Source organism: Canis lupus, chromosome 29 (assembly GCF_048164855.1).
Source record: "Canis lupus baileyi chromosome 29, mCanLup2.hap1, whole genome shotgun sequence".
Taxonomy (NCBI): Eukaryota; Metazoa; Chordata; class Mammalia; order Carnivora; family Canidae; genus Canis; species Canis lupus.
In genome coordinates, this window is record NC_132866.1 from 32236558 (window position 1) to 32261083 (window position 24526).

The 24526-nt window shown below is 48.5% G+C and overlaps 1 protein-coding gene across 50 annotated transcripts in view; it reads left to right on the top strand.

Moving 5' to 3' along the window:
- The first annotated feature begins 642 nt into the window (after positions 1 to 642).
- Positions 643 to 24526, top strand: part of SORBS1 (sorbin and SH3 domain containing 1) — a 228772-nt gene continuing 204888 nt past the window's right edge. For 19 of the 50 annotated variants that reach the window (XM_072806031.1, XM_072806035.1, XM_072806054.1 and 16 more), the window contains exon 1: positions 644 to 796. The gene's annotated coding sequence lies outside the window, so the exon portion shown is untranslated. Of the gene's footprint in view, positions 797 to 24526 lie in introns of all 50 variants that reach the window. The other 31 variants (XM_072806061.1, XM_072806063.1, XM_072806064.1 and 28 more) reach the window with 4 other exon arrangements.

Genomic DNA, 24526 nt, shown 5'->3' on the forward strand with positions numbered 1-24526 from the left:
TGTCTCTGCCTGTCTCTCTGTGTCTCTCATGAATAAATACGTAAGAAATCTTAAAAAAAAAAAAAAGAAAAGAAAATAGATTAGTGACAGTGCCTTTGTGATGAAGCTCTGATGACCAAATGAGAAAACATCCAGGAAGCATCAAGGACACTGGTACAGAGTATAATTATGACAGTAGCAAACATCTACGGCCAGGCACTATCTAAATGCTTGACGCAGGTTAAGCGTGTTCATCCTCACTGCATCCTACTGTTAGACCATTTTACAGATGAGCAAACTGGGCACAGGGGTTCAGTAGCACATGCGCTCAAGACAGGTTGGCTTTTGTCTTTATGCCCCGGGTTCCCTCCCAGCTGTCCGCGGCGGAGCCCTCGGAGGGGCAGAGGGCTCGCGGGGCCAGCCTCGGGGCTCGCCGACCGCCGGCCAGGACAGGAAGAGTCACCGAGCATCCGCGGGCCCGCGCCCTCCGCTCACGACGCCGCGGGGCCGGGCGGCCGGGCGCTTCCCCGCCTCCCACTGGCGCACACGCCCCTTCCTGTCACGGCCGGCCCGGCCCCGCCCCCGGCCCCGCCCCCGGCCCCGCCCCCGGCCCGGCCCCGCCCCCCGCCCGGGCGCCGCCGGAGTGGAGGGTTCCAGACGCATGCTAATGAGGGGGCGGCCGCCGCAGCCCATTGGCCGGCCGCGGAGTGTCGGTGAAGTCAGCGCCGAGTCCCAGAAAAACAGCGCGGGGCCAGCTGCGGCGTGTAGTGCGAGTGGGGCAGGACGCGCGCCGCCCGCCCGCCCGGAGACCCGCAAGGTAAGCCCGCGCCAGCCGCCCGCTCGCCCGCCCGCGCTCGCCCGATCGGCGGCCACGGCGCGGGGGGCGTGCGGCGGCCCGGCCCCCGCGGGCGGCGCCTTTGTTCCGCGCTCGGAGCTCGGAGCTCGGAGCTCGGAGGAGGCGCGTTTAAAGGGCCAGCTGTTGGAAGGACTTGGGGGACGCCCTCCCCCAGAGCATCCTCCGCGGTCACGGGGAGAGCCGTGGTTCCCCCTCGGCCGGACCTTCCTTCCTACGCGGTGGACCCCCTGTCTCTCCAGGAAAGTTCCCCAGGGTGCGGGGGGGGGGTCCCCGGGATTCAGGTTTTGTTTTATTTTCGGTGGGTGGGGGTTCGTACGATCATGGCCACTGCTAGGAGACAACGTCCGCCTGCTTCAGGCTGGCTGCAGTATGGGTGGGTGGAGGAGACATCCAAGCCCGGGTAGGTCTGCGCTGTAAAGTGAAACTACCGAGGAGGGGCTCCTCTGCAGCAGCCAGAGGAAGAAGCCGGGAGCGAGCGGCAGGATGGAGGCGTCCAGGTGTGTTCATTCATCGGCATCCCCCGGACCGGAGGGCGGCAGGAGGTGCGCCAGGACGATCCGTCTGGCCTACGACCCGCCTGAAGGAGCGGGGGTGTGTGGGTCCGGGGACTCGGTGCCATCCGCCCGAGCCGCTTCGTCCCCCGGAGTGACGGGCATCTTGCTAGGCAGCTCGCCACCGACAGGGACGGAAAAGCAACTCCTTTCCCCGAATTCCCGGGCCATCCCTGGCGCCCACCTGGCTGCTTTCCGATGTGGCTTCCTTGATGAGCGGTAGCGCCATTCAAGATTGGGGGATGAGGCTTGAAGTCATTGTGTACCTTCCATGGGGGAATGTACTGTCGAATCCTGCATCTCCCCTGTATCCGCTGCTGTAAGATGGCTTTGAAATTCACCAGCGCATGCTTCCTTTGGGCAGACAGAATTTATTACGCTATTACATTGCTACATAAAAGCAGAAGGGATCCCACTGAGTGTGGCTTCTTTTATCCAGACCTTGGGTTTGCCCAGCATGTTCTGGTTGAACCTTTGGATTTTTGTTTTAAAATGAGCGCTGGGATGCTCCTGTTGTCACAGGGCCGACCTGCTGAAATTGCCAGAATTGATTTCACTGCCAATAGGAGGGAGGTTCATTTAGAGATATCATGGAACCTATCTGGCAGTCAGGCCTCTGACATCACCCCCCCCCCCCAAACCTTCGCATCCTTTTTCCTCTCATAAGTGAAGGCCAGGGATGGCTTGTCTGTCTCCACTCTCCTTGGTTTTCAAGTTCCTCTATTTAGATTCAGTTTATTTATTTATTTATTTTGATTGGAAAGGCAGCTTGGTGGTGATTGAAGAGAAGGGGATGGTTTAAAAGTGGGGTGGGCAGCAGATGGGGACAGCAGCCTCAATGACAAAAAGCACATGCTGGACATTTGGAGACTCCAGATCTACAGCCCTTAGAGACACAGGTGAGATAGATGGCTGTCTACCCACTGAGAGGTGTGTGTGTGTGTGTGTGTGTGTGTGTGTGAGCGAGCGAGCTTGAGGGAGGGGTGGAGGAAGAGGATGCTGCCAGCAATTTTCTGCCCCACCCTCTTGATGCTGCCTTAAATAGCTCCTTGCCAGCCAGGCTCTGCTGTCTCAGGCTCTTGGCCTGAGGGGATGGCAGAGAAGGGTGGGTCTGTTGGCACTTTTGCTCTGGGCACTTTAGAGTGGACGGTTAGCAAAGGGGGTAGTTCTGGGGTCGTGGAGAGCTCATTTCTCAGCTGGAGGGCCCAGAGTTGAGTTGTCTCTGGTGACTTCCCCTCATGGAGTATACAACTGAAAAGAAATGCTTTCTACCCTATAGGGCAAAGATATGGAGGGTATTGTCATTTTCCCTTCGACCCTACCCCCTGTTGGCCCTGTCTTTTACCTGTTCTCTTTCATGGTAGTTGGAGAGTTTCTGTGAACTTTTTTTAAGGGATTGGGAATAATGGGGGAGGGGGGAGGTAGTGAGGTTGGAGTTCTGGGAAGGGATGAGCAGATGCTTCTTACTGGCAGAACAAAGAACTGTTCAGCCTCCTTAAAATAGGGTTCCATATAGATAGTGGAGTCTGGGGTTTTCTTTGCAGAGCATGAATAGGCAGGGTTCAGGAAAGAAGGCTTTTATTAGGCCACATTGGTCTGGTCATCCAAACTTAGCTCTGGACCCTTCTCTGGACATGGAAATAGATTTGCTGTATAGGGCACTCACTAGTCATTTGGGATTTAATCTGTCTGTAAAAGGAAATGGATGGTCCCAAAAAACTTTGGTGGAGGAGCTCTGGACCAAAGATAGGACAGCTGGCTTTGAGCCAGGGCCACCAACCTGCTTTGGGATAGTGGCTTCTACTCTCTGGTCTGTGTGCTTGTTGGAAAAAAGGTGGAAGGCTCTGGAGGGTTCCTGACAGCGTTACTGTTCTTGGATTCACAAGTCCAGTTTGTAAGAGCATTTTAAGATTGTTTTGTTTGTTAAACGATGTTAAATTCGTAGTACTGCTCAATGGCATGAAAGAAGTATTCCAGGACTCGGGCTTCTGGTGGCTTCAGACGTACCTTTTCTTTGATTAGTATGATTTATGAGGATTTACTGTACGTCCATAATTCAGAGCCAGAATGGCCTGGAGTGGGAGGCACAGACCTTCTGAGGTGCGGTGGGCTGGGGAGACTTGAATTGGCAGGATGCTAAGGAAAAGGAGCCTCTAGAATCCATTCTGTCTTCCTGTGTATGTTTAACTCCCTTCTTTATTTATGATTATACAGGTGAATGTTCAGGGATTTAGAGTATGAGCCTTGGAAGAAAACCCTGATTGCCAGGTTTCACATTCCCCTCCCCCCCACTGAGGAATTTGAGGGATTGGGGAAGTTTGGTGATTTGTCCAAAGTCACACAGGTAGCAAGATGCACAGCTGGGGCAGGAGGCCAGGCGGGGAGTTTCTAGGTCCTGTGTTCTAGATGTAGTTCTTATTCCCTCCTCCTCTGATGAGATTCTAAAATGGGATAGAGAAAGTGAGGAGGAAATGGGGCTGAGGAAGGGAGAGATTGGAGGCAGGTCAGGTGGAGAAGGGGAAAACACAGCCTCCAAACTTGGAGGAGGGAGGGATGGAGCTGAAATGGGGCTCTGCCAGCGGTGAAATCAGGTTTCGCCAGCTCTTGGAGTGAAGGAAGAGAGGAGAGGCTTGACTTAGAGGATGGAGTGGGTGGACCGAGAGGCCTGTCGGGGCTGGGGCTGATGTGGGGTCTCCTTAAGACCTCTCCCGTTGACCCTCCAACCGCTGAGTGTGGGAGAGGCTGCTTTGTTTTAGGGTCAGCTGAGCTGAGGCCTTTGGAGCCACTGGGGTACATGGAACCTGAACATGCGGGAAGTCAGGTGTGCTGCTGGTGATGCAGGAGAATGCTGAGGTGAGACCCAGTTATGCTGAAGTCCCAGGTTTTTTTTTGTTTTGTTTTGTTTTGTTTTGTTTTGTTTTGTAAATGCAACATGAAAGAAAGTTCTCTGTGGTATTTATTTTCAACTCAAGCAGTGTTTTCTCCTCTGTCATCGGTATTTTGCATGTTTTATGGGACCCTGCTTCCCATCCTCTCTTCAAAGGGCAGGCTTGGAGGTAGCTGATTCAGGAGGTGGCTGATTCACTGAGCTGTAGCTCACCTGCGGGGAGCTTCAGGCCTGGGACAGAGCTAAAGCCTGGGAATGTTTCAATGAGCAATTAAGGAGCTGTGAACAGTGGTTAACCTGATCAGTAACCATTCAAAGGCAAGGATGAAAGGTGCTAATACTTTGAAGTCTATAGCCCAAGCCAACAGCTGGCCTGTATGATGTAGTTTCCTTTGGCTGGATGTTTTTTTCATGCCTCGGAAGTGTCTGTGGATTCCTTGAGTTGTTCCCTCTTTTTGTACATGGAGAGGCATGCGTGTCTGTGTATCTCCCGTCTTCCCATTCTTGCTTTCCCATGGCTTCCTCCTCTCTACATTTCTTTCTCTCTCCTGCTCTTCTCTTTCTTCTTACCTTCCTCCCCACCTTCTTTCTTTACTTTCAATAATAGAGCTTTGTAATGTATTTTTTTGTAATGTATTTTAATGTATTTACTGTTATTAAAATTTAATCTTCTCTGTTCTTAATTTACAGTCAGTTGAGTTCACTCTCTTTCGATGTGTGGTTATGTGTTTCACACACAAAACAAACAACCCTAACCCAATTAAATTGCTTTTTACTTCTTTATGTGTGGCCCTCCATTGATTCTGCTCCCCACCCCCCCCGGCCCCTTTTCTTCTGGGGTTGGTAATAGCTCTTTATAGAAAAAGAAATTTCCAAAAAAAAAAAAAAAAAAGAAAAAGAAAAAGAAATTTCCCAGCTCACTGTCATGTGGATATTATTGTTTTTATAACAAAAACAGTTACAACAATAGAAAAAGTTTCCACCCCTGTATTGTGGACACAAGGGACACCCTCTCCCAAGAGATGTGCCCTATTTCTTGACTTCCTTCCATGGAAAGAGTGTCTGCGATGTATTCTCCAATAGAAGGCTGTACTGTAAAAGTTCGCGGTGCTGATGGTGAAGCTGGGGCTCTTGTCTGCATTCTCGTAATGCTTAGAGTCCAAGAGGGGGGTTGGCTTAGGACCAAGAGGGTACATTTAAGAATTCATTGTGATGGTTTTTCTTTGTTTTCCTAAACTGGGCTAACCCAACTGTCAGTGTAAAGATCCAGATCGCTTTGGAAAAGAATGAGGTGTTTCTCAACTTTCTGATTCATTTCGGTTGGGACCCAGGTTAGGCACAAGGAGGGTAGGTATCCACCCACAGGTTGCAGGTGTGAAGTCCCAGGTGCTTTGATGGATGCATGCATGTTGTAGTGCTTTAAAATTTTCTTCTGACTCAGATTAATTACAGAGAAGATTGAGTCTTGGTGCTCAGTAGTCAGCAGGTAGTTTAGCATCTACAGCTGGCCTTGCAAGCAAGTAGTCACCTTGAAATCTCTAGTTAATATGTTAAAAATTCACATGAGTTTTGTATTCTACTCTATAATATGTCAGTGCTGGGTTTAGTATAAAGGTATTTGAAATGCTTTACTGTTGGGGTGCCTGGGTGGCTCTTTCAGTTAAGCATTGACTTCGGCTCAGGCTGTGATCTTGAGGTCCTGGGATGGAGCCCCATTCCAGCCACCCACTTAGTGGGGAGTCTGCTTCTCCCTCTCCTTCTGCCCCTCTCCTTGCTAGTGCTCTCTCTCTCTCTCAAATGAATAAATCTTTTTTTTTTTAAAGATTTTATTTATTTATTCATGACAGACACACAGAGAGGGAGAGAGAGAGGCAGAGACACAGGCAGAGGGAGAAGCAGGCTCCATGCAGGGAGCCCGATGTGGGACTCGATCCCAGGTCTCCAGGATCCGGCCTTAGGCGGTGCTAAACCACTGAGCCACCCGGGCTGCCCTCAAATGAATAAATCTTAAAAAAAATATGTGCGTTACTATTGAGTACAAGTGATGATCCAGGAAAATGTTGTGTTTATATTGGGCTTTCAGTTGTCCATGTCCACTTTAATTATGCACAGCAGGTCCCAAACCCCAGCTGGAGAAGCCAGCAGTGGGGCAGGCATCAGACCTGGTGGTGTGGAGAGCTGCCCACTGCCGCCAGCTCTTCCAGAACCACTGAATATCCCAGTCGCTAAGACCTCATCCACGTCCCTAAAGACTAGGTTCTCCCTCCCACCAGGGCTTGTTCCCTCACCACCAGGCCTTTTTCTGCTTTGCTTGGGTGACTCCTCCTTCTCCTTTCAGACCCTCCTCACATATGAAAGAGGTGCTTTTCTTTCTATGTTCACCAGTAGCTGGTTCCCTGTCTCTCTTTTCTACCAGATTGTGAGACCTGGCAAGATAGAATCTGTGTTTTATGTCTTTTTAAATTCAATTTTAATTTACATCAAAGTCTTTATTTATATATATATGTCTATATATGCGTGTGGATATATACTCTTAAAAGTGTATTTATATATATATACACACACACACATAAGTATATATATGCGTGTGTCTATACTTTTAAAAGTCAAGTAACACTGCAAGGCTTATAAAGAAACGCTGTGTCACCCCTTCTCATTCCAGGGATTACTCCCCAGAGTCAGTCACTGAATGAGATTTTCTATTGCTGCAGTAACAAATTACCACCAGCATAGTGGCTTGAAGCAAAATACATTCATATTTTGGTTATGTAGGTTAGAAGTCAGAAAAGGTTCTCACTGGACTAAAATGAAGGTGGTAGCAGGGCTGTATTCCCTTCTCGGAAGAGTCTTTTTCCATGTTTGCATCTTCTAGCTTCTAGAGACTGCTTGCATTCCCTGGCTCCTGGCCCCCTTCCTCTGCCATCAGAGCTGCCAAAGGCTTGTTGAATTCCATCCCATTGCATCACTCTGACTTCTCACATAGTCTCTCATCTTCCTCTGCCTCACTTCTTTCTCCCTCTTCTGCTCTTATTTTATTATTTTTTAAAGATTTTATTTATTTATTCATGAGAGACCCAGAGAGAGAGAGGCAGAGACACAGGCAGAAGGAGAAGCAGGCTCCAGGCAGGGAGCCCGATGCGGGACTGGATCCCTGGCCTCCAGGATCATGTCCTGGGCCGAAGGCAAGCACTCAACTGCTGAGCCACCCAGGCGTCCCTTAAATATATATTTTTAAAGTTATCTCTACACTCAACATGGGGCTTGAACTTAGAACCCTAAGATGAGCATTACATGCTCTACCAACTGAGCCAGCCAGGCTCCCCCAGTTTATAATTTTAAAGTCATTTATTTCTTGTTTTTCATTTTATTTTTGTTTTACTTTTTGAGAGACCTCTTCAGCTTCATTCTTAGCCCTTTTGAATTTTCAAATTTATGTTTTCATGGTTTTGCATGAAACATGCTTACATGTTTACTTTCTAGAACTCCCTAGTTTGAAGCTCACTTTTTTTTTTTTTTTAATAGTATCTTGTTCTTGTTTCATGGGTGCAGTAAGTTCACTTAGGTTAGGTTTTTGTTTTTGTTTTTGGTGTTTTTCTGCTGTTTTCTGCTTTGTCTTTCTTTCCTCCCAGCCCCTTTTTTGGCTTGTTTCGGTTATTGAATTTCCCATTGGAGGTGTTCTTCCACTGATTCTTGACTGTCCATTTATATTTTAAGAGTGCCGATTGGTCATTTGTGTGACAAAGAAGAGGGCTTGATTTCATTGTAGGGGTCCAGGAGAGAGCCTACTTTATGTTTTATTTTTTAAAAGATTTTATTTATTTATTTATAGAGACACAGAGAGAGAATGAGAGGCAGAGACACAGGCAGAAGGAGAAGCAGGCTCTATGCAGAAAGCCTGACGTGGGACTCCATCCAGGGTCTCCAGAATCACACCCTGGGCTGCAGGCGGCGCTAAACTGCTGCACCACGGGGGCTGCCCGAGAGCCTACTTTAAACATCAGTGCCTATACATCTTTTCTCTGGGGTGTTGGGTTTTCATGGAGAAAAATGTGGCCTGGGGGTATAATAGCTCTATGCCTTGCATTCTGGGAGCCTTGATGGGGAAAGAGGCTGGGTACCCCATTTGGTATGCAGATTTTCACTGGGCTCTTTCCTGAGGTTGCCCCCTGCTCTCCCTTCTTATCTCTGCTGTGTCCCTCCCTCCACTGTGTCTGAATCAAGAGTCGCCCCGGTAGTTTGCCTAAACAGTGCATCTCTGCCTTCTTTTCCCTGGGCTGCAGTGGCTCATTCAACAAACTTTTAGCAGACTCTCTTTTTAGCCCCTGTCCCGTTGCCTCTTAGCCCTTGGTGCCTCCAATTCCTGAGGCTTCTTCTGTGTCTGTGGCTTAAGCCCCCACTTGTTTAGTGTTTTCCTTCCCTGCTTGCACTTAGCAGAGCAGAAACCTGAATCAGCTACTGCAGGGCAGTCAGCGGTCTGTCTTCCAGAGTTTTGTTGCTAGATCCCATCTGCCCTTGTCTTCTTTCCATCAAAAAATCAAAGCTTTCTCCTGTCCTTTCAGTGGGGTTCTAGGAGAGAGTAAGGATAAATACGGGTGTTTAAGCTTCTGATTTGACCAGAAGTTTCATCTCTTTATCCAAACCCTTTGTTACCTGATAGATGTAGTGTATATTTTGGAGAAACACATGTTCACATGTTTCTAAGATGGCATTCATACAGTTAGTCATGAGATTTCAAGAGAGTCCCAAGCATACAGTCTTACAAAAATAAATCCATTGTTTATTCTGAGATAGACGTAGTAACAGGCAGCGGAACCTGCCCTGCTGCCTGTGTGGTGTAGGATAACCACAGTGAGGCAGCGTTGTAGGCTGTTGGGCTGGAGAGTGACAAAGCTCAGGTGCTATCTCCAGCCCCATCACTCATGACCTGGGTCACCTTGAAAAGTCACTTAACCTATCTAGATCTCGGTTTCCCCAGCCTTAAAATGAGCTCTTGGTCAAGATTTGATTCAGTTCACTGCCATAAATACCTGTGGTGTCAAGGCCTGGTGCTAGGATTCTTCTGGGTGTCTCTTCTAAGGGAGTGAGGTCAGTTAGGGCATTTGTCACACTGAATGACTGTGGCTTGTCTGTCTTTCTCCTGATTGTAGTTCTGTGCCTTGCACAGTCAGTACTCTGCAGATTTGACCTCTCCAGACGGCAGGCTCCATATGAGGGCCACATTGCTGTCATCTTTGTATCTTTGCGTCTGACATAGCCCTTGGTACATAGGAGGTATATGGTTAATGGTAGGCTTTTCCACAAGGAAATATGAAAACGGGAGTTGCTCTGCCAGATTCCCCAGACCCTGCTGGAGAACAGAGGCCTTGCTCCTTGGGAGTCCAGCTTGCATACTCCTTGGCTCACTTACAGAGCTGGGGGCTCACATCTCAAATGACTTGATGGTAAAGTCAGCAGAGATGGTGGTTCTGTACCACAGCCCTGACATTAGAGGATTGTCTCCCCTAAACAGGTCACAGTCATGTATTTGTTTAACTAGCCTCATACTGTTACAAGTTAAGATCAGATTCATCTTAACTAAGAAAGTGAATTGTAGATATAATCCTGTGTTTATAGTGTTTACAAATGTTTAAGTGCCTTTTCATAATTTATTTTGGTTTTCCTAAACCTGTGAGCTAATGTGCCAAAACTAGTAAGTAGTAACTTCAGGGAGATAAATTTGGCTTCATAGAAGCACTTTTCATCGTGAGAGCCATTCCCTGCTGTACTGCATTTGGGAGGCCCCAAGCTCCTAGTCAAGCTGAGGTTAGATGTCCATTGGCCAGCGAGCCTGGGAAATCAATCCCGGAGTGGGAGATGCCGTCTCATTAGAGCATCTGAAAAGTCCTTTGCTTTTGATTTGTTCAACAAATAATTACTGAGCACCAACCATACACCAGGGTCTGTGCTGGGCTCTGGGAATATAGCAGTGAGCAAAGAGACTTGGCACTTGCTATCCTAGAATTTATACACTAGAGCTGAGCTTTCTAGTGTGGTAGACACTAGCCATATTCATTTTAAATTAGTTGAAGTGAAATACAGTTTGTCTTTTTAAAATATTTTATTTATTTATTTGAGAGAGACAGCAAGTGAGAACATGAGCAGGGGGAGAGGCAGATGGAAAAGAAGAGGCAAGAGTCCCCTGCTGAGGGGGCTCCATCCAGGGACCCTGGGATCTTGACCTGAGCCAAACGCAGATGCTTAACCGATTGAGCCACCCAGGTGACCTGAAATACAGTTTAAAATTCGGTCTCTTGGTCACACCATCCACATTTCCAGTGCTCATAGACACAAGTTCCTGTCATCTCAGGAAGTTCTCTTAGGCAGCCTGCGCTGGACTAGGGAGCTAAGCTTCTGTGTTCCTAGACCGGGCATCTGGGATTAGCCTTGTTTCACAGTGGAGGCAGCTGGTGCAGAGAAAAGCCATTTGTTTAAGGTCATGTCACTGGATGGTCCCGAGCTGGAACAGATCTCTTCTCATGGAGCTTGGCTCTTCTTGCTTGGAAGTGAGGCGGGGAGCAGAGTGACCGAGAATATGGTCTCTGCTCAGGCTGCTTGGGTCCAAATCCTGCACCTGCTGCTTCCTAGAGCAGGTTATACTCCACTGTGCCTCACAGGCTTCACCTGTCAACTGGAGGAAATAATGGTACCTACCGCACAGGATTATGGGTGGTCCGACCCAGATCCTGGGTACTTTGGTGGTTGGATCCTAGGCTTTTCTTTGAGGTTTCTGTTGCTCGATGATTTGCTCAGCCTTGCAAGCAGGTCCACCTGGTGGGGCGTGATGCACTCGAGGTGCCCTGTTTTGAGGAGGAAGAGAGCTCTGCTGTTAGCCCCTGGGCCAGGAGGGTGCCTTATTTGATAGGTGAATCCCTGCTTGCACATGGAACTTTAATTGAAGAAGTGCTTTAATAGCGATGGGTGCATTTCATCTTTTGAACAAGTGTTGCTCAATGTGTAGACATGGCCCCCACCCTCCTGGACTTTTTTCCTCCTTAACACTGAGAGTGCAGGGCTCTTGTCTTCCCCTTCAGGCATTTGGCAGTTTGTCGCAGGTTTTGAAGTAGGAAGGTTCTGGTTTGACAACGTGTGTGTGTGTGTGTGTGTGTGTGTGTGTGTGTGTGTTTGTGGGTGTAGGGGGGGCAGTGGCGGCCTTGGAGATGCATGTAACTGATACGGCATCTTGCTTCAGCCAAGTGAGGCACACAGGGCAGGTTCTGGAGTAGGGCCAGGGACAGACCTGAATCAGGTGTCTGCTGATGGTGGCCAGGGGGCTGAACTGGTGGAGGCCACTCCTGGCGACCTGGATTCCCATCATGCCATAACCATGCAGCCTGAGGACCCACGATCCGGAGGATTGAGCACTTGCGCGTTAACCTCTAACTGGCTTTGCCAATCTCGTTCTCGTTTGGGTCGTCACTTTCCAGCATTCATGGATGATGTGCTAGCTCGGAGCAGCTGCAACAGGCATGGGTGCTTAGAAGATCCCGGAATTGCCCACGTGTCTGTGCACAAACTCATTACTCATTTATATAATGCCTTGTGCATTGATTATTAACATTAGCCTGTAGGCCAACCTTTGAGTTGGCTTCCCAGTAGGGTCACTAGGACATATCTTTTGAAATCCAAATAGTTTCTCTTGTTGCCTGAAATTTCTGCGGAACCTGGCAGCCTATGAGCAGTTTCTTAGTGTGACATGTAAATGGGTAATTCATTCGCAGATTTCGCTTCTCCATTTAGTTTGTCTTTCTTGGGGGCAGATCCAGGCCTGGGTGACTGTTTCCTGTGAGCACAGAATGATGGTCAGGGGTTTTAGCTATTTATGTGAACTTGAGGGGGACAGGGTAAACATTTTCATGTTATGTCGATGTTCAGGAGTCTTTCCCAGGCTGCTGTAACATATACACTATTGGCTGTTCTGTGCCTGCGCCTCTTTTTATAGGCTGTACACATAGAAAGCTGGCCATAGGAGAGGATACCGCAGCTGGTGCGGGAGGTGAGGAGGGATGGGGGGTGGGGAGGTGAGACAGGCCCGAACTGGAGTTGGGAGATCTGTCACTGCCCCAGGGGCCTAGGCAGTGGGCTTGAGAGCAGGCCAGGGATCTGGATAGAGAAGCCAAGGCAAAGTGGGAACTGGGCCGCTCTAAGCAGGACACAATGAATAGAGTCTCCAAAGAAAGAAAAACCCCACCAGGGACAGAAAATAGAGTAGCTAGAGAAAGCTGGACTCCGGAGGCCTGAGGGCCGAAGCAGGGTTGGGTGCCGGCTGCTGACAGTCAGGTTGCCAGCCCCGTGAGCCTGGGCCAAGACAGTCTCAGGCCTTCTAGGACAGTTGTGTATTTGCTTTGTGGGGCCTTTATGTTGGGCATGGTGCATTAGTGAGCCAGGACTGGCAGGTGTGAGGGGGCGAGGTCCCCCAGGAACTGGGAAATGTTAGTCATGCCTGAGCACGGATAGAAGATACGGCTTCTCTTCAAAACAGCTGCCGCAGGGGGAGGCCTTGCAGCCCGCCAGCCTACGTTACAATCTACAGTCTTGGTTTTGTCTTGAATTATTAAGGTTGTGGGCTATTTCAGCACTCACCTGAAGCATCGTTATGAATAATTTTCCCTTCCTGGAGTCGAAGGAGCTCTGGTATAGAAGAGGTTTTGTGACCATGGTTCTGGATTCCCCAGGCTGCTCCCTCAAGGAACATACACCTGGCAACCAGGAAATCCAGAGGTTACCCTGGAGGGCAGGGTATGCGCCTCCTTGGGCCAGCTTGTAGGGTATTTTTGTGGGTGATCCTTTCGATTGTAGCAAGGAAGAAACAGTGCTGTTAGGAGATGTAAAATATTTAATACTCTCTTTAAAAAATTAAACTGCCCAGGAGCCTTTGATTGGTGGTGCCCATAGCAACATGCATGTTTTTTTTACCTAAGAAGGAGAGCCTTCTTAGGGCTTTTCAGCTTCTTAGGAGGGGTGTGGGACCTCACTCCTGGCAAGACCACCTGGGAGGCCTACAGCCCACTGCCTGCTTGGTCCAGAGGCCCAGCAGTATTAGGACTGAGCAACTCCTTTAGAAGTTGGAAGCTAGAGTCTGTTTTGGTAAGTAGTGGAGGAGTAAAGGGGAGGAGAACTTGCTATCCTTTTGGGGCTTGTTCATTCATTTTGTTTTATTGGCTTGTTAGTTCCTGGCATTCATGCTTCTCCACTCAGCTCCGGACTTTGGCCTGTATGGTTTCCTTAGTCTGGAGCATTCTTTCCTCTCTTTGCCTAGTTAGCTCTGCTCATCCTTCAGATGTCATCTGCAACACCATATCCCTGGGGAACCCTTCTCTGATCCTCTGGCCAGGTTAAAACCTCCTGTTTGAGGCTCTCATGATTCAGTGGTTCTGGACAGATCATTTTTCATAGCATCTGTCTCGACTGCTTTGTTACACTTGTTTGGGAAATCATTGTTTGTCTGCATCCCCCTCCACCAGTCTGTAGGATCCACGATGACAGTGGCCACATTCTGTCCCAGTGCCCAGCATGTGCCTGGCCCACAGAAAGGGTTGACTATCTGTGAGCAAATTAATTCATTTACTAAGTTTTGGCTTCTGTAGCAGCAGATTCTGGGAATATAAAGAGAACAAAACACCCCTGCTGTCCTCACGTTGTTCCTAATCTGGAGCAGTGGGTGAGCTCTCAAGAGATCGATTGAGTGGCAGGAAGAAAACATCAGTTAAAGTTCTATTTATTCTTTAATTCAAACATAAGTAGAATGTATCTTTCCTATTTATAGTAGCACAGATTTTATAATTAACTTAAAAGTAAATATGCTCAAAGCTATTTTATTAACAGGAAGGTATGATCGAAAAGTTTGGTGACCAGTGGTATGACGGGAGAGGTAGGCACATAAAAAGGTTTTTGGGCCCAGGTGTGATAAACACTAAGTCATTAGGGCAAATACCAGGGCCACCATGGAGGTGGGAGGGGGCTGGAAGAGGACCAGAGGAGAGTGTTCCTGATAAAACACAGGGGTGCCAGCATGAACAAAGGCAGGTGGCATGAGAAGGCTTTGTATTGAGAGGTCAATACTTTAACAGGGCTGGGAGTCTAAGGCCGTGGTGGTGGTGGTGGTGGTGGGGCGCTGCTAGATGCCCCTACTGGTTTGTGGAGGGATTGAGATTTGGGAATACCAAGATCGCTGAGACAGGGCCCCTGCTGGCAGGGTGGATGGCGGGGTGGATGTAGTCTAGTTGGGGAGAGAATTGGCACACACACCCTAAGGGGAAGACAGTGAGTGAGTGCCTGGATTCCGAAGAAGGTGGATATTTGGGTTGGAAGGTGGATCAGACTGGGCATGCTTTCAAAACTGTCCTTGCCCAACCACGCAGCCTTCTCTTTCGCAGAAAGGGAAGGGGGCAGGCTGGCCACTGATTTCAGGCCTCTTTCGAAGCCCATCTCTGGGTTAGCTCTCCACGAAACTCTCCATCTGTGCCTACCTGGTGAGATTTTTACCTTAATGTGACTTAGACACCTCCAGGGTTATTTTCTGGGTTACAAAATTGTATATGAACAGAAAAATGGCATATGGTATATAGAAATATGTGTATTTGATGTGTTCACTTACCTGTGTAATCATACTCCTTTCTCTCTCTTTCTTTCTTTCTTTCTTTCTTTCTTTCTTTCTTTCTTTCTTTCTTTCTTTCTTTCTTTCTTCTTTCTTTTCCTTAAGTCTCAAGGCTTGAAGTAATTATGTAATTAGAATCCACATAGAGTGTGGTTAGATAAGGTGTAATTAAAGAGGAAAGCCTAATTTTGGAAGAATGATAAGAGGTCATTTGATTCAGTCTGGGCCCAGATCCAATCGTGGAAGAACAGTAAGAGGTCGTTTGGATGTACGGAGCTTGGGGCCACCCAAGAACCCAGACTGGCTTGGGAATTGAGCAGATCCTGTTTCTTTCAGTTCATTGTGAAAGCTACTCATTGAGCATCTTCTTGGTATAGGGTATTGTAGGAGGCCCAGCCAGGGGTGAGGAAAGGAAAGTCTGGATCCAGGGAGGACGTGGGAGTAATGGGAAGATTGTCTGGGGAACAACCAGGAGGTCCTAAGGTAGAGAGATGAAGATTCCTCTGTGGGGGTGAGGGAGATGGTGGGGAGGTTGGGAAAGGATTCACAGAGCAGGTGGCATTTAAGATTTCTTGAAGGGTAGGAGGGTTTCAGGAGCAAGGACAAAGACAAAGAGTATTTGTGAAATGAATGCCAGGCTGAGGTTGGAGGTGGAAGGAAAATGACCAAGTTGCTGGGTGGCCATTTACAGTTTGGTGATGAGGTAAAGTTCATTCAGCTCAGGCAGGATGGGGACAGCATGAGACCTAGAGGATACCAGGCCTTTAACTACATAGTGGTGACTAAGTGCAGAGGAGTTAGAGATTGCTGTGGGCTATGGAGGTCAGGGGAGGTGTCCTCATGGAGGGGCCAACAGGATAGGAGGAAGAGGGGAACAGAGGACTTGGCAAAAGAGGGGAGTGACATGGGCAAAGGTCTAGGGAGGGAGCCAGGAGATCATCCAGGAGAGAGGCGAGGGGGCACATAGGGGAACAGGGCAAAACCAGGTGGGCTGGAGTAGGTGAACTAGATTCCCAAGCCATGGTGGGTTGTTGGACAGGAGAGTAGCATGGCAGCGGTATATTGAGGGAAGAGGAATCTGGCCCTGCTGTGTAGAATAGGCTTCTGGGAGTTCAGCCTAGGTTCTTTGTCATGAGGTGATGGGAACCAGGCAATGGGCTTGGGAGGGTGGGGCTGGCTGTCTGCAGGCCCTGATTACAGAGCGCTACTGGTCTTGGTAATAAGATGAGAGAAATAGGGCAGGGGAAGAAGCAGAGGTGACCATGGAGTTATTAAGTCCTAGACTTGGGGCAAAAGAAAGGGTCTGGACTGGAGATTTGCAAGGCCCTCCCTTTGGGGGTGGGAGGAGAAACCACATAATCTTCCTTGCCTTCCTGGAGTGAGTAGGCAGTGAGCAGTGGGAGGGACTCTGGGTGACCGAGTTGTAGGGGGAGAGGATGCTGTCCCGACTCATCCTGTCCATCTCAGGGTGGTTATGAGACTCTGGCGTAATGAGTATGTAAACTCCAGGCCTACACAGATGTTGTGGTCAGTGTTCCATTTTGGGGGTAGAGCAGGGGAGGGGTTAATCTTTCTGAATTCACTGAAAGGAAATTCTCAGGGCAGGGAACTTCTTCCCCTCCTCTCCTTCCCTCCCCAACCCAGTCTATGGGAAACTTATGGCCTTGGACCTTTAGAGACAGAGTCCATGCAGAGAAGGCTTCCTGGCAGAGGAGGACTTGGGCAGAGCCCTGGTAATGGAGAGAAGGAAAGACTTTCCAGAGGAGGAGGAGGATGGCATGGAGTTATTATACAATTTCGAATAGAGTCCAGAAAGGAAAAGATGGGTGTGTATACCAGCTCCGTACCAGGTGCTTGCATGATGTTTGTCTCATAATCTTTACACCATTTCTGCCTCTATTATTATCCCATTTTACAGATATGGCGACAGTATTAATTTGCTCAAGGTCTCAGTGGTCTGGCTGGATTTCATTTTGTTCAGACCTGACTCCAGTGGCAACAAATACCCACTAATATATTCTGTAAATACTATATTCTGCTGTCTCTTGGGACGTAGGGCAAAAGATACTGATTTGTCTTTGTGACCCTTCTGCCCACTTCACGCACTTACTTGAAATGTGGAGACAGCTGGTGTCCACACACAACACTCTGACACAGATGGCATCTTGGAGAATGGGAATGGGGGCTACTTAGAGCTCCTCATTGCACAGATTAGGAAACAGACCCAGCAAGGAGAAGGCGTATGCCAGAATCTGGGCAGAGTGGGGTAAGAACTAGAAGAGTCTGGAGGCTTCGAGACTTGTGGCTCTTTTAAGGCCTCCCTGTGGAAAAGTTTGTTTTTAGACAACAATGGAAACCTTTGTCTGGTGAGTTGGTCTGGGCAGGGTTGGATCTGAAAGGTTCTCTGTGTGTGTGTGTGTGTTCTTTCCTTCATTTTAACCTCAGATGCCTTTGAACCAGCAGGAAGGATTCCTTAAGACCAAAGGTTAAGAGCAAAGGCATTTAACAGGTGGAAAGGGCAGAGGAAGAAGGGGGAAGATCAGAAGCCCCAGAAATAGAAGACTACACTCTAGGTTTGACTAAAAGGAATTTCCCAAGCCCATACATAATCACTAACATTTACTGAATGTTAAATTCACTTTCCGTGCCGGGCAATCTTTACATTTCATGTTAGGTAACTGCCAGGGCCTCCCTATGAGGTAGCTGTTTTATTGCTCCCATTTTAAAGATGAAGGAACTGAGGCTCAGCGTGGCTAAGTGACCTACCTAAAGTAGCAGAGGTAATAAGACACAGAAAGGCAGGGCTCCAACCCAGGCCCACCCAATCCAAAGGGCAGTGTTATCCCCATGGGCCATTGGGCAACGTCTGGAGAGACCGTTTCTGTTGTCACAGTGTATAGGAATGCTACTGGCCTCTGGCGGGTGGGGGCCAGCGTGCTCCTGAACTTCTTACAATGCACAGGGCAGCCCACAACAAAAAAGTATCACATGCCACATGTCAGCGTGTTGAGATTGAGGAACTTTGCCCTTTGGGGACCTGGTTATGTTTTTACCTCAGAGCACAGGGCTAGTGGAAGGCCATTCGGAGAGTCCATCCAAAGAACTCAGGTTGGTCTCTTACCTTCAGGGACTTACGTTGTTGTACCTTAGTGGATGTTTGTAGTTTGGGCCCCCACCTACTGAGCCCTGAGAGGCTGGAATGGTGGTGATGGTGGATGGAGGCCAGGAAGAAAAGTTCCAGCGTGGCGTGGCAGGCCAGGGTGGCCCAGGGCTACAGATGAGCCACAGCAGGTGACAGGCAGGTGGGGCCCAGGCCCTGGCTGCTGAGAACCAATTTGGCTGTTTCTTTGCATGTAACGGAAATAACCAAGGTCCAGGGAATTGTGTCATTCAAAATGCCTTTATTAAATTATTACTAGGACTACTCAGCATCGGAACGGTCTGAGAAAGGGGTATCCATGTTGCACGTGTAAACTTGGGTACTACTGTGCTGCTTGCCAGACTCCTTTGTTACTGGTTACTGTATAATCTGGTCTGCCCGGTGCCACACAGGGCAGCGCAACAAACAAACTTGGAGAAGCCCCAGGACCCTTGGCCTTCACCTGAGCTTCTCCGAGCAGCTTCAGCTGAGCATTGCTGAATCCCAGTAGGCTGGCCAGAACGGCCCTGGCTCCTGAGGGGGCACTGCTTGGGCAGTCCTGTGGAAAGCCTGCTTGCTTCACCCCCAACTGCTCTTCCTTCAGGCTTCTCTGTCAGGTCAGACATGGAAAAGCTGTGTCTGTGTCCTGGGCTTAGATGGTATATACATCACCAGGTAAGATTCTCGCCTCCTGTTGTGACCCTGGTTCCTAACAGGCCCTCCCTGGCCAAGCTACCTCCCACAGTGCCTTTCTTCCTGCTGGCCTCGCTGACAGAAGCGGTCCCCCTACCACTTTCCAGCCCTGGGCCCCACCCCAAAGCTCTCTGGCCACTCCTGCTAGCAGGATCCCCTCCCTCCTCCAGATACCCTCTGCTCCAATGAGTCCTTTAGTCTTTTTCCAGTTGTTAAATTCTAGGTTTCATGTGTCATCTTTCCAGTGGTTCAGTCACTAGCTGTGTGACCTTGATGAGTCAGACAAGACATTCTCTGGTCCTGGTAGAGAAGGCTTGAGCCCAAGAAGGCGCAGTAGTGTTTGAAAGGAGACCTTTGGAGAAGCAGCATAGGACTGAACCAGGTCAGGTGACTTCAGTTTGCTTCCAGCATCAGTGTTGAATGAGAATCACAGCTGTAGGACCTGGGGTGTTTCTCTAAGGTTGTTGGCAGTTCAGGTTCCCCTTTGATCCCATGCAGATTCATGGAGGACTCAGAACTGCTTATTAAGAAACTATCTTCAGACCAACTAAGCAAGCTTCTTTAATATTAATTCTTTACTCAGCAAATGTTTGTTGAGTGTCAGCTATAATCAAGGGTCTGTGGTAGGTTCAGTAGGGCTGTAAGATGGGGCCTCTTGGGCTTTGTCCTCAAGGAGCTCACAGCCTTGTAGGGGCCAGGTATGTCTATATCATGACAGAGTAGACTTGCCAGCATATCACCCCCTGTCCATCCTTAGTACCAGTTATCACAATTGTACACACCCTCACTTTCCCCTGCCCACGAATTAAAGTTCTTTGGAGATTGAATATCTTCAGTCTTGTTCACTATGTACCTAACACAGAGTGAGCAGTCAGATTTCTGTTGAATGAGTACAGTAAAAAATGGTGCCATTGACTTGGGTTTTGAAGGAAGGGTGGGAGTTAGATCCACATAGATGGGGGAGGGGGTTATGGAACTGATGGGGGATAGATATCTGTGGGTTGGTGGCAGGAGAAGGAAATGTATAAGCAAATCACAGATGTAGCAAGGCCCAAGGCATGCTGGGTAACTTGCCAGTCCATTGTGACTGGACCCTGTGATATGATCAGTATCAAAAAGGCTAGAAAGGTAATTCAAGAGAGTCCTGAATTCAAGCTGTGTTAAAAAAAGGATTGGATTTATCTATCCTACAGTAGGATGACCTCATATTCCAGTTTCCCAGCGTGGCTTTGTCGGTTGTCCCCATGTCATTAGTAATAATGCCCCCTTTTGCTCGTAGGTGTCCCTGTTTGGATGATAAATTGTATGGCCCTGCAATCCTAAAAGCTATGTGGAGCCCCTGAAGGGTTCACAATGGGATGTGGTCCCGCTGGTGTGGGGAAGGTCAGTGCTTGGTGGCGCCTGGAGGCAGGAGACAAGACATTCTCTGGTCCTGGTAGAGAAGGCTTGAGCCCAAGAAGGCGCAGTAGTGTTTGAAAGGAGAGGGTTACAAAAGGACTAAGGCCAAAGTGATACCACCCATGGTCTCTAAGATGGCCCCAGAGTGGCTCTTCTGACGATAGATGCATTCTGAAGTTCAGACCTGCTGGATAAGTGGTATTCTAACTTGAAGTTATGACTGATAAGAAAAACATCTACATTGTGCCTGTTTCCTGAGCAATTAAGAGTCAGAGAAGCTTCTCCCCAGCCTCTCAAACGTTCTGGTGAAAACACACTGGTATTCACTTTCCTAAACCCCAGCATTGTTCCTTGGAATTTAAAATAGGTTATGAATGTGCTTGATGTCAGGAAAGATAAATCTGTGAGGAGGACTGTAGTCAATACATTTCCTTTTTAAGTAGAAACAATATAAAGAGCTTCATTCAGTCCCGAATCAATCTCACTTTGTTGCCATGATTGTGTAAAACCTGAACTGCTTTATGTCCGTCTCATGCTGTTTATATTCCCCTGATGTTCCCCATCTCAACTGGCCCTGCACGGAGTCAAAGCCTTTTTAGGCCATGCACAGCTCACTTCTCACAGGGCTGTTTTATTGCATGCTGCAAAAGGGCTATGCTCTGGGCAGTGAGTTCATTTTGTATCTAGGGGTGCTCTTCAGGGCGGCTATTCCGTTTTGCCCCCAAATGAGCTTCCTCTGTCTCAGAGTCGGAAGGCCAAATTCCTTGGTTCTTTAAATTCCCATTAAAAAGATGATTACATTTTAAGATTTTGTTTTATTTTTGAGTAAGTCCTACCCCCAGTGTGGGGCTTGAACTCACAACCCCGAGATCAAGAGTTGCACACTGCACTGACTGAGCCATGCCAGACACACCAAAAGATGGTTACATTTTAAAGTAGTTGATACATAACATGGTTCAGAAGTCAAAATACTAAATGTATGCATTGAGAATTTTCTTTGTTTTTAAGAGTTGAGAGAGAGCATGCATGTGCGAGGGAGTGGGGGGCAGAGGGAGAAGGAGAAGCAGACTCCCTGTTGAGCAAGGAGCCCGATGTGGGGACTTAATCCCAGGACCCCAGGGTCAAGACCTGAGCTGAAGGCAGATGTTTAACCGCCTGAGCCATCCAGGCTCCCCTGCATTGAGAATTTTTATTCTTACTCCTGTGATGTTCCACATCATTCCCTCCTCCAACTTGGCCCCTGGTAGGTGGGCTGAATGTAATATTCCAGTTTACTTATGACAGCCCTAGTTTGTGTTCTCTCCATCCCAGTGAATGATCAGTAACACCTGTTTTCACCCTAAAAAATGTCCCCGTTTAGGGGCACCTGGTGGCTCAGTGGTTGAGTGTCTGCGTTTGGCTCAGGTCGTGATCCCAGGGTCCAAGTCCCGCACCAGGCTCCCCATAGGGAGCCTGCTTCTTCCTCTGTCTGTGTCTCTTCCTTTCTCTCTGTGCCTCTCATGAAAAAAGTCCCAGTTTAGGTATTAAATGATATATTCCTCTACAGACAGGTAATTATTTTTATTAGTTTCTTAGATTTCCTTCCAGTATTTCTATATGCAGATATATATGTCAGGGGTGTGTGTGTGACTTACATTGCCTTTGTCACTGATTATCCTTGGAAAACTACCTATCAGTAGAATTGGGGTGTCCCCATTCTGCTGAAGTATCTTTGTGTTTGTAGAGACTAGTTAGGCAGTTAACTTCCCCTTATCAGTTTAATTGCTATGTAGGAGTTGCTTCTGTTTACTGAGAGAGAAACAAAAGACTGTGGGAAATGAAGCCAGCTTCCTTCCCTTAGGAAAGCCAGTTTAGGAGTAAACTCATCCAGGAAGATTTAAGGCACCAGCTTTCTGCCTAAGATGGTACCGGGCACTTTGAATGAGGTGGATCCTGCCTTTATCTCCACTTCTCTAAATGTTTCAAGATCCAACTCAGATACCTCAGCCCTACAGAAAGCCTTCCTCGAATTCTGGTCAGAATTCTTTGGCATCCCCATCCATCCACTCATCCGTCCACTCATCTGTCCATCATCTATCCATTCATCCATTTCAGTAACCAGCCTTCACTGAGTGCATCCTTGTGCCAGGATCCTTGCTAGAGAGGAACAGATGAGGGGCCCCTTGCTGTAGCAGACAGAGGCAGGTGTGTGAGCAGGCAGTTAGTTACAAGGCAGTGCTCAAGCTGTTGAGGAAGCACAGAGTGAAGGGTGCCCAAATCCTATTGAACTTGGGGAGGAACAGGGAGGTTTTCTGAAGACATTTCCCGTAATGGGACTTGCTTTTTACGTTCTTCTCTATTTACCTTATCTTCACTATTACACTGAGGTCCTTCATATCATCCTCAGCTCTGGCCCCTTCCCCTGTCACTGCACACCTGGTGTAGTCATTTGCATTTAATAGTCATTTAAATATTTATTGAGTAAAAAAGTCCAAATTAAGGAGACCTCGCCTCAAAAATCTTAATATCAAAAGAGCAGGTGAGATGTCCTCTGTTGCTGTTGTCCTTCATGGTTTATGTAGGTAACTGGTATCCTGCCAAAGCCCCTCTAACTTAATGCCTGCCCCCTCTTTGATCTCCTTCCCTCCATGCTAAGCGTCCACCCTCTGTCTGTTACCTTCGCGGCGGTAAGGAACCCGACTCTGACTAATGCTGACAAGAAAGAGCTGTGTGAATGGGAGCCCCAAGTCCCACCCTCCCTTTGGTCTTGGTTTTGCCCTTGGAATGAGGGGGGTAGGGCATGACCCCCAAGGACACTGAATGACACCTCTGACATTTCAAACACAATGATTTCAGGAATCCGCTGTGGCTCAGCCAGCTCCTTCTTTTATTCTAATAAATGCAGCTTCCCCTGCAGTTTCCTGGTGCCACAGGGGGTGATCAGTCCAGGATAAGAAATAGCCAGGCCAGGAAAATGACCTTTTAATAAAGTTGAAAGGGCCACTGGGAGAGAGCAGGGATGGCCAGACGTGTGGCCGCCAGCCACCGTGCTGTGTGCTGTGGTCTGCACTGAAAGAGTCCCAGGTAGTGACTCCGGCAGCTGCAGCTGCTGAGGAGGGAACAGTCAGGTTGTCACGGAAGAGCGTTTGGCTCTTAGGTTAGCAGATGTTTTTCTAAAAATGTGCAGAGCAGCCTTTTGCTGGAAGAGGTGAGATTTGTTTGACAACTTACACTCTTCCTTCTCTGTTGCCCTCATGTGCTCTTCCTGCAGTATCTTTACATAGGAAATAGGATGGTGGGATGGTGTTTCTCAGGTAAGTCCGCTTTGGACTGATGCTTAGTGTTGACTGCATGCCTGGCACTGCACTGGGCGTCTTCACATTCTGCTCCAGCAGTGGTTCTTAGACTTTGGGGAGCATCTGAATTCATCTGGGGTACTTGCTGAAAATGCATAGCACTCCCTGGTGAGGCGCAAGGACTTGAATTTTTAACATGTTCTCTAGGTCATGCAAGTTATCTCCGGAGGTTGTCAGCTGCGAATAACAAACTCCAGCTCAGACTGGCTAATAGCAAAACTCGTTTCTCAAATGGGAGGGGCACGTTGTATAACTCCAAGACCCACCAGTCCTGTGGGCTGTGGATTGCTCCCCCTGGAGTTGGCAGGAGGACGCTTCTGAATCTAGAGGTAGGTGGGCTTGTTTCAGTGGCTCAGTGACGTCAGCAAGGCCCCAGGTTCTTCCCATCTCTCCCATCTTTGGCGTTGGCTTCACCTGCAGAGAATAAGACGGCTGTAGCATTTCCAAACATCTTAGTTAGACAATCACAGCCAGAGGAAGAAGAGGGTTCTAGATGGACTTCTGGCTCTCTCCAGAGCCAGGAAGCTTCCCGAGGCCCCTCCAGCACTCTCCCATGATGCCCCCTTGGCTGGAGCTTTGTTTCACATCCACCCCTGAGTTCATCACTGTTGACCGGAAGGTGCTTACGCTTCTGGAGCCATCTGGAGGAGAGGCAGGTATCCGAACAAAATGGAGGCTCTGTGAGGAAGGACGGAGCAGGGGCTGGAGGTTGGGAAGGCAATTACCAGGGCCCAGCATGCAGGTGGCCCGAGGGACACCGCCTCCATCATCCTGAGCAGCCAGGCTGTGGGTAAGGTTATCTCTGTTGTGCAGATGAGGAAATGAGACTCCCTGAGCTGCAGTGCCTTGCAGATAACATGGCCATAGCATGTGGGGCTTGGCCGGGAGGGAGCTTGAGGTGTTTGTGAGTCCTTCTGAGCCCGAGGAGAGTAATCATACTTTTGTTTTTTGTTTTCTGATGCGTCAGAGCAGCCTCCTTCATTTCTGATTTCTCTTCGGTGAGTGCCATTATTCATGGCAGGGGGCCTTCCTCTCTTTTTCCTATGGGAAGATTT